Here is an 8,729-nt window from a genome sequence, read left to right as displayed (position 1 = left end):
CTACCGGGTCCTTGGCGGCACTTCAGCGGCGGGGAGGTGGGGGGGGGTCTTCACTCGTTCCGGGTTTTCGGTTCCAGGTACTTCACCCGGAGTGAGTGAAGACACCCCATCCCCTCGTTGCCGAAGTACCGCCGAAGACCCGGTAGGGAACCGCGCGGTGAGTACGAGCCCCACGTGCCTGTCTCCCCCCCCCATCTGACCCCAACCCATGTCCTGACCCCGACTGCCCCCTCAGAACCCACAACCCATCAACCCCCCACTCCTTGTCCCCTGACCACCCCCTCCCAAGACCCCCCACCCTAACTGCCTCCCAGGACCCCACCCCCTATCCAACTCACCCTGCTCCCTGTCCCCTGACTGCCCCGACCCCATCCACTACCACCCCGACAGACCCCCGGAACTCCCACGCCTACCCATCGTCCCACCTGTTCCCCTCCCCTGACGGCCCCCCCAGAACCTCCGCCCCCTCCAACCGCTCCCTGCCCCTTATCCAACCCCTCCTCCCAGCCCCGGCCCGGCCCCCTTACCATGCTGCTATGTAAGGATGCCGCACAGCCGCTGAAGCTCACAGCCCCACCCCCTTACCATGCTGCTCAAAGTGGCAGGAGCTGCAGAGCTGCCCAGAGCGCTGGCGCCGGCACCGGCAGCGCGGTGCACTGGGGCTCTGCGGGAGGGAAGCAGGGGAGGGGCCGGGGGAGCCTCCCCAGCTGGGAGCTCAGGTGGGCCCGCGGACCGGAGTTTGCCCACTCGCCCGCCCCTTTAAGAACTGGTTCTACACCGGCTTCTAAATGTAATAACCGGTTCTTGCGAACTGGCTCCAGCTCACCACTGGACCTACCTTATAAAAGCAGCCTGGCACTGCCCTCTCGGTACACACCATTTGAGGGGGCTTTATAGGCCAGAGCTGCCAGGTGTTGCCCTTTGCAATTTAGATGTGCTGATAGCCCGGGGACGCAGTCAGCCCATATCGCTTAGCCCTGTCATTAGGGGGAGCCACCACCTCCCACACGTCGCGATGGACCACCCACTCGCAGAGGCAGCCTTCCCAGAGGCCCGGCTGATTTTCATGGCAGGGCCCGCACGTCTTTCATGGGGCCAAAAGCTGTGAAGGAACAGGCTGTGCGGTGCACTGCCAATTAGGGAGCCTCCAGAAGTGGCGAAAAGGCCATTGTTTGGGGGGAATTTTTGAGTGGGGATGGATTTTACAGGGGATGATTTGGGCTTTATGGAGCACATTCTTCTGGAGGCTAAGGATTTGTTGGGTTAAATATTGTAGGAGCGGGGAGCACACCGAATTTCATGCTAGTTGGTTTTCGGCCTTAATTTTGGTTTTAATTAATCCCCGCACGGTATCCCACGTGTGGAGGCCCAATTTGGCAGTGTGGTGGAGGGCGGGTGGGTGAGATTTGCACTTGTGACCAGTTTTAGGGCCTTTTTTAATTGTTCCAACCGTTTGTTTTTGATGGCCCCTTGCTGAATATTTTAAATACTAGCTGACGTATTGGCCCTGTTTTACAAGGAGCCCACTAGGGTCTGCCTTTTCTGGGGGGTGGGGGGGAACCACATTTGGGTAAGGAGGGCAAGTTGGAGGGTGGCACCCCCAGTACAATTGGGGAGGAAGGTTGGGACTTGGAAGTGCTTTAAAGGCAAATGATTGTCCAATGCTAGGTGACTGCCTCCCATTTGGTGATTGATAAAATTTGCCACCATACATACATTGTATTACAATGAAGGGTTCTGCAGGCCTGCACCAGCAAGAGCGGTTTTACCACTCCTCTTCAGGGTGTCCCTGGGCTCTCGCTATTACTGCCTTGTCCTGTTAACAAAGCAAAAGGAAAACAAAGAGAACCACATACATGCACCTTATTGGGGAAACTGAGGCACTGATGAAATATTTTTAAAGTTATCATAGAATACCAGAGTTAGAAGGGACCTCAAGAGATCATCTAGTCCAGCCCGCTGCTCAAAGCAGGACCAATCCCCAAAGAGATTTTTGCCCCAGATCCCTCAATGGCCCCCTCAAGGATTGAGCTCATAATCATGGGTTTAGCAGGCCAATGCTTAAACCACTGAGCTATCCCTCCCCTGTTTGACTACAGCCCTCCCTGGCTTTTGTTATGAATGTTGCTTGCCTGGTTTAGGAGGTTACAACAACTATATTACATTCCAAAATTAGTAATTGCTATTGCTTGCTAAAGGGCTTTTTATTTGACTTTTACTTTAGGCTATAACAGGAGGAACAGGGTTTGTTTTTATGGGATTTAGGGGAGGTTTGGGGCCACCCACCAGGTATTTTGCTATGGCCCTGCTGTGTGTATCTGGACTATGCAGTGTTTTTAAGGCACCTTCCCTTATGTTTTTAATAATGATTCTTTTACACTTGGCCTTTTTTTTTAATTTAAAGCGGCCTTTACAGCGTATGGGTTTTACATAGCTTTTTTTTTTAACTGGGCAAAGCTGAGACTTTTGGGTCGTGGTAAACAATAAATGTGATTATTGGTAAACACGGTCCACCTCTACCCCGATATAACGCGACCCGATATAACACGAATTCGGATATAACGCAGTAAAGCAGCGCTCCAGGTGGGCGGGGCTGCGCACTCCGGTGGATCAAAGCAAGTTCGATATAACGCGGTTTCACCTATAACGCGGTAAGATTTTTTGGCTCCCGAGGACAGAGTTATATCGGGGTAGAGGTCTAGTTACATTACATTTACATTTATTTACTAGCGGGTTGCTAACATTTTTATTTTTAAAAACTTTTTTTTAGGAATTAATACATACACATTACTTATTATACAATATTTTGGTTTTATTATTTAATTGATTTTACATACAGGATTTTAGTGAAATATTTTTACTACAGGGCTTTGGAGCAATAGGCAAGGACAAGCACACCCACTTTTGAGGAGTCCACTTGGTACAACCTCTGGTATTTAATAGCTTTTTCCCCTCCCCAGCCCACTGGCTCGAGGTCCGAGGTATCCAGAAGGATTTTATGTGTAATATGGGGAGTGGGCTAACTTTTTATATTTTTGCTTTTAGAGCCTGTTGGTCTGCGATTTTAACAACAATTTTTTTTAATTAAAAGGTTTGGCCTTACTATGCTAGAAACATACTGCATTTATTTGTACTGATAAGTATTAAACAGTAATTTTTTGCTTTGCTTTAACAAGTGTATTAAAACTTTAGTGTTTTTTGATAGTGCTTAAAACATTTTGTGTTTTAAGGTGGACAAAGCAAGTATTTACATTTTAGTACATTCTCTAGCTATAGCAGTATGTTTTTGATTTTTATTTGTTTTTGTATTAGGCTGTTCTGTAGCTGGGACAAAGAGCTTCATTTATTTTTAATTACCTTTAGATTTACAGTATGGATAATTCTTGCTTTAAAACTAATTTTTTTTAATATGTTGTTTGCTGCCGGAGGATGTTTTTTTGCAGCATTTGATACACAACCATGCTAGCAACAAAAACAAACAACCAGGATAAAACACAGAACACAAAACATAATTTTTATTGTGACAGTAGATCTATGGTATTTGTTTGGGTTGCATTTTAGCTGGTATTAGCTTTTTTTGATTTTTTGGAAGACAAAAAGAACATGTTTTTACCCCTTTAGGGGTGGCAGATTTTTGCTTAAAATATATATATATATTTTACAAATACCGTTGCTGATTGCAGGCAAAACAGAGGAATTACCCCCATATTTTCCCATGTTTGTTTTATAGGCAGGTCAGATTTTAATGGCTTTAACCTTTATTAGTTTATGGTAGTTTGCATTAACACAGATGCTTTTTAGCTTGCTTTTGGATTGAAGGTTATTAGCAGCTTAGAGACTTTGTTTTAAAAGGGACACAATTAACTTTTACCAGAGTTTTGATTATTTATAACTTTTAACTTTTGCTTTTAAAACACACAGTGATTTGAAAAAAACCCACAACCTATTGTGGCTCCCTTTGGCAAAGTGACAGTTTGATTACACAGAGCCACCTGAAGATGAGTGTGGGGCATATATATATATTTATATTTTACTACAACTTTTATTTGCTTTTTTTTTTTAAACAGATTTAATTTTTTTTATTCTTCTTCTGGCTTTGACTGTCCTGCTGCAGCCACGACTTTGGTTTGTAGTTTAAAGCATTTTCAATATTGTAAAGCACTGAGTTACCTTAAGGGTTAAATGCTAAATACCAAAATTAAACAACACTGGTTACCTGTGTTTGGCAAAACGTGTTTCTCGGTTTTGAATGGAAGATTTAAATGGATTTTAGTGGTGTTATTTAAAACAACACCATTTTTTTTTAAACCTATGACACAAAGATTATACACACCAGGAGTGGTTTTTTATCAGATTCGACTAACTTGTTTATAGTTCAATGATTTTACTAAGATAACCTCTTTGCCTGGTATCAAGTATCCAGCCGTGTTAGTCTGGATCTGTAAAAAGCGGCAAAGAGTCCTGTGGCACCTTAGAGACTAACAGATGTATTGGAGCATAAGCTTTCGTGGGCGAATGCCCACTTCGTCAGATGAATTGCCTGGATTATTTACAGACATTTCTTTGGAAAAGGGCCCATTTTCCTTTAGAATAGCTGCAAAGAAACTAAGGTGTTGTTTTTTTTAATACTTTTATAACATTTTACTGCTTTGGTTTTTTTTAGCCTTTGCAGAGTTAATTTTTTATTTTATTTTAAATTAGTTGCTTATTTTTTTAAATGACACCTTAATTAACTTAGATTTTACCATTTTAAGTACTATTTTAGGGATTTAAATGTTTGATGTTTGCCTTTTATTTATTTTTTTTTTTTGCTTTTGCCACTATGCCCTTAAGGCTGTTTTTTAATTTTTTTATTTGTTGCCTGCCTGCTTGTCTGGGACCAATTCTTTTTTTTTTTTTTTTTTGCTGCACTGTTTCTTTCTATGGGCACAGGCTTCGTTTTACTACCAATTTAGCAAGGAGGGTGGGCTTTTTAACTAGCCCCACCCCTCCTGGTCACTTTCCTTTTTGTAATCACCCCACAGGGTGCTCTCCTCGTAGATGGGGGTGCTGTACATACTACCTCCCCCCCTTCACCCGCTGGACCTCTCCTCAGTCTTAATGAGGGCCGCTATAGGGGTGCAACAGGGTTTTGCACAAAATTGACGATCCTGACAAAGGAAGAGATTAAAGCCAGTCACAAGAGTCACCCGAATCCTCCCCCGTGAGGCTCGCCGCCCGGACCGAACTCACGGTCGACTGACGTTTTAACTGTTTAATTTATTTTTTATGGACACACTGCCATTGAAGGACTGGTACTTGTTTAGCCATTGCTTCCAGGCGAGTGCGTTCCGCCCTTTTCCGCCTGGAAGTCCTGCAACTTGTCCTGGGTTGCAGCCTGGTTAATACTTTGCGCTTTTAGTTGCTCAGTTTTCATTACCTGTCGGGTACACACCTCCTCCCTTTTCCCCAACTTCCTTTCTTGCCCCGACAACATCTGATACCAAGGGGCTGCTACAGTTCAAATTAATCCCACACCTGCCCCTAGGTTTTTACCCTTTAGCTTTTTATACACCTCTACCTCGATAGAACGCTGTCCTCGGGAGCCAACAAATCTTACTGCGTTATAGAATCATAGATTGGAAGGCACCTCAGGAGGTCATCTAGTCCAACCCACCGCTCAAAGCAGGACCAATCCCCAGACAGATTTTTTGCCCCAGATCCCTAAATGGCCCCCTCAAGGATTGAACTTGGGGAGGGATAGCTCAGTGGTTTGAGCATTAGCCTGCTAAACCCAGGATTGTGAGTTCAATCCTTGAGGGGGGCCACTTGGGGATCTGGGGCAAAAATCAGTACTTGGTCCTGCTAGTGAAGGCAGGGGGCTGGACTTGATGACCTTTCAGGGTCCCTTCCAGTTCTAGGAGATAGGATATCTCCATTAATTTCTAACTGACAACCCTGGGTATAGCAGGCCAATGCTCAAACCACTGAGCTACCCCTCCCTCCACATTACATCGAACTTGCTTTGATCCCCCGGAGCGTGCAGTCCCGCCCCCCCAGAGTGCTGCTTTACCATGTTCTATCCGAATTTGTGTTATAGCGGGTTGAGTTATATCAGGGTAGAAGTGTACTTGGCATACAGGTTTAACAAATCTAGACCAGTTCAATCAAGATGGGATGTTTTCCTAGCTCAACCAGGGACTGATTCCGATTTGATCCAGTTTCTCAGCTGTTGGCAGCTTGTCCTGACAGACTGAGGGAACGCCTGGGAGGCTCATGTGTACCCAGCTGTAGCCCCAAAAGTTCATTGCTTCACCCCCGGTGGCGTTTTTTCCCCCTCCATCCTGTGTCATCCACTGATTTGTTCAGCCCGCCAATGGGCCTTCAGCATGAACGATACAAGACTCCGTGTATGCGTGATCAGCCAGTGTGACCTAAGCATCTCCTTGCCTGCCAGAACTATGTGGAGTGACCCAGAGAACATCATTTTCATCACAGCTACATAACTCTCTCCATATTTTCCATACACGTGTCGCAATGCTTACGATGACCAGTGCAACAGGCTTTCACTAGATACCTTACGGGAGGGTTCTTTGGTGAACCCAGGGGATCCCTTTATCAGCTGGCATCACGAGGTCTTTGGGTCACAGCACGGGCACCATGGGGGGAAGGTTTAATCAGCGATGATGGAAAACACGTTGGGGGAAATGAGTGAAACAGCTACGCCGACAAACAGAGAGGAAGCCGTAGATAACATCAGTGCACTGACAGCAAGATGGTGTTGATACCACAAGAATGATGAGCTAGTCGGGCCAAACAAGGGGTTTGCCGGATAATAAGAACAGTGTTTACCCTTCCCCGGACCCTGCCGTTATGGGAGGGTGGCCGAGACTTTAGCCCATGTGAAATGACAACACCACAAGCCTGCAGAGGGGAAACCGAGGCATAGCCATGGCCAGTGACCTGCCCAGCGAGGGGACTAGAAGCCAGGAGTCCTGACTTCCACCCTCCCCTGCTCTAACCCACGAGTTCCCACTTCCCTCCCAGATCTGGGGATGGAACCCAGGAGTCCTGGTGCCCAGTCCCCCAGCTCTAACTCACTAGTCCCCACTCCCCTGCCAGCATAGGCGCCAAGTCCATGGGTGCTCTGGGGCTGGAGCACCCATGGAGAAAAAATGGTGGGTGCTGAGCACCCACTGTCAGCCCCCTTATCAGCTCCCCCTCAGCTCCCTAAGTGCCTCCCATCCACCAGCAGGCCTCGTAGATCGTTGCCCCCCCCCCTTCCCGCACCTCCCAACTGCTGTCATCAGCTGTTTCGTGGCATGCAGGAGGCTGAGGGGTAAGGGAGAGGAGCAAGGAAGCGACACACCTGGCAGAGGGGGCGGAACTGGGCGGGAAGAGCTGGGGCGGGGGTGGAGCAACATGAGATATTACCTGTAATCAGGGACACTCTGCAGAGCGGCTGTAAGAGAGAAGGGAAGGGAGGGCATGAGCGTTCCGGGGCTCAGGATGAAGGGAGGATGGGGCTGCTAAAGAAAAGGAGAGAGAGAGAACATCAAATAGAACCCAGGAGTCCTGGCTCCCTGCCTGCTCTAACCCACTAGACCCCACTGCCCTCACAGAACCAGGGATAGGACCCAAGATCCTGAATCCCAGCCCTCCTGGCACTACCTCACAAGATCCCATAGCCAGGGATAGAACCCAAGAGTCTTGGATCCCAAACCCCTCTGTTCTCCTCAACAAGAGATGCAAACAGAGGCTGTCCAGGGGAAGGTCACTTACCCAGAACAGGCGGAAGGAGAGTTAGCACCATGCTGAGCTGCTTCCCTGGGGCTCTGAGCTGGGTTCTCACCTCAGCCACTGACCCGGTCTCCTCCCAGGAAGAGTGACCAACCCTTCCTGTCTGACCAGCCCATAAGAGCTGTGTGCACAGGAAATTCAGCCACGAGGCCTCATGGCTGTGACGAGCTACTTTCTGCAAAGTCTTCCGTAACAAGCGGGAGCTGGCTGTAATATTTTTATGAAGCCGACGCGTGCCTCAGTTTCCCCCTGTACTTTGCATTACTCCCCAGTGGGATTAAGTTTGCTCTCAGGGCCGACTGAGAGACATGAGGGTAGGGTGTCACCTTGCTGTCTGAGTGGACTGTCTGGGTCATTAAAGGGACATCCAAGGCCCATCCCATCTGAGTGGAGAAGACAGGGGAAAACCCACCGCCTAGCACCAGACGGATTTCCCCGCTTCTCAGCAGGGAAGCTGAGCGGAGACCCCCATTCAGGAACAAAGGATGGAGAGGGGTTGTGTGTGTGTTTCCTCTCTACTGGGGCTGAGGAAGGGGGTCAAGGAGAGACAGAGCTTGGGGGCTCTACAGCTTGGGGTGAATTCCTGGGGCTTGACCAGCACAGAGCAGGTGTTAGCTGTTCTTTCTCTTGGGTGGGCTAAGACCTTCCCTTGGTGAATTCCCGCTGACTGCTAAACCCAGCTCTGTTTGGGAACCGCTGCTGGGTGTCACTCCAGAGAGGGAGCGCCAAGGTCACTTCTCTGCCGTGGGGACTGTCTCGTCCGGACTCACTGGGCAGAGCTCGTGGTGCGAAGCAAGAGGGCTGGGGTGTGGAAGGGGGAGTGGGACCCCTCAGGTGTCAGGCACACTGCTGGGGGTCTACCAAAAGAGGGTTTCAAAGCCAGGGTGTAGCACGGAGCCTGTGGAGCTGTGACAACATGGCTTTCTGGCTGTATTTCTCAGCAGCAGCTC

At 48.2% G+C, this 8,729-nt stretch overlaps 1 long non-coding RNA gene across 1 annotated transcript; it reads right to left on the bottom strand.

The window, feature by feature from the left end:
- Positions 1-501: 501 nt before the first annotated feature.
- On the bottom strand, positions 502-7,856 carry LOC101937261 (uncharacterized). Its single transcript, XR_255501.3, has 3 exons — positions 7,762-7,856; positions 7,414-7,508; positions 502-1,816 (listed from the first exon to the last, which is right to left on the bottom strand). It is a non-coding gene; the product is annotated as an uncharacterized LOC101937261 (long non-coding RNA).
- Positions 7,857-8,729: the final 873 nt, after the last annotated feature.

This window comes from Chrysemys picta, chromosome 13 (genome assembly GCF_011386835.1).
Source record: "Chrysemys picta bellii isolate R12L10 chromosome 13, ASM1138683v2, whole genome shotgun sequence".
Classification (NCBI taxonomy): domain Eukaryota; kingdom Metazoa; phylum Chordata; order Testudines; family Emydidae; genus Chrysemys; species Chrysemys picta.
This window is presented reverse-complemented; position numbering and strand designations above follow the sequence as displayed.